The following is a 1,360-nucleotide window of genomic DNA, read 5'->3' as shown; positions in this document are numbered from 1 at the left end:
ACACTTCACCATCAACTCTGTGCGGAAACTCGACACCCAACGAATCCGCCGATAGATTCGTTGGGTGTCGAGTTTTACGCTTGGCGTCTGTCAAACGGGACAGGGGCCCATGATGAGCTATTCCCCCAACACCCTGCTATTTAGAGGTGGGAATGCGCTAAGACCCAGCCCCCTCTAGAACACCTGCTCCTCTCCTTCTGTGCCCCTGTGACAGACTGATCAGTGCTCCGCTTGACTTTGTCCACTGCTTCACCACAGTTCTACGTCGTGCGCTTTACCTTTGACAGTTTGCTCTGAAATTTGTCATTTCGCGCTGCCCCCTGGTGGATTTTAATCTGTCCGTTTCTTTACTTCTCCCCATTAATTAGCATTAAAACCGGTGCGTTTTGTCGATGGCGGAGGGTGTGCGCCCTGAGGACTATTGTGATGAGCCGGCGGAAGACGAGTTTGGAGAAATCATCAAGTGCCGATCTGGTAGGAAACCACAACATCCCCTCCCTGTGTGTGTGTGTGTGTGTGTGTGTGTGTGTGTGTGTGTGTGTGTGTGTGTGTGTGTGTGTGTGTGTGTAAAGGAACGCAGTTTCCTGTATAAAACTGATACACAGTTTGAGAGGAGCTGAGCGCATTACTATGGTTCCATGTGAAAATCCGTCCATGTCTATGTGTGAATCCACTTTTTCTGTAAACACTTGCTAGATTAAAAATATATTTGAAGTCGTTTATTGCTGTTTAGACATCATTGGCAATTTACAGTCTTTATAATTCCCGTCAGCAAAAATGTTCCAAATATTTTTGTTTCTGAAAATAATAACTGCCTTTCCAATAAGTCTGTTTGCTTCCTATAGAGGAGGGTGAGGCCTGTTGTAGCCTTTATCAAATCTAAAAGCAGCTCATGTTTGCGACCCTTGTCTTGTTGTTGTATGTCAGAGTGAAGTCATTTAGTCACAGCGTCACAGATTAGACAAAAGCCAGATTTGTCTTTGCTATGGTGCTCTTGTACTGTAAATCTCAGGGCTGGAACAATCAGGATCTTTAGCCACACATGTGCTTATTAGTGAGAGTCATTACAAAATGAAAGTGGTGTGTGCTTCACTGGGAGTCATTTTGAAATGTCCGTGTACAAAAACAATAAAATACATAAAAAATACTTTCACTGGATCTGACACGTGTGCAAAATTTCAGGAGTTTTTGAAAATGTTGAAGCCCTCAAAAACGAAATTATTGCATCTGTTCCATCATAAGAAACGGAACAGATACAACAGGGCCTTTGCACTGTCAGTGCTCGGGCCCTAATGAGGTAATTTAACACTATTAGCTACTACTACTACTACTGAAATATAACTACTGTATAACTAAAAAC

Source organism: Simochromis diagramma, unplaced genomic scaffold (genome assembly GCF_900408965.1).
Source record: "Simochromis diagramma unplaced genomic scaffold, fSimDia1.1 OVJJ01000027.1, whole genome shotgun sequence".
In the NCBI taxonomy this organism is placed as follows: Eukaryota; Metazoa; Chordata; class Actinopteri; order Cichliformes; family Cichlidae; genus Simochromis; species Simochromis diagramma.
This window is presented reverse-complemented; position numbering follows the sequence as displayed.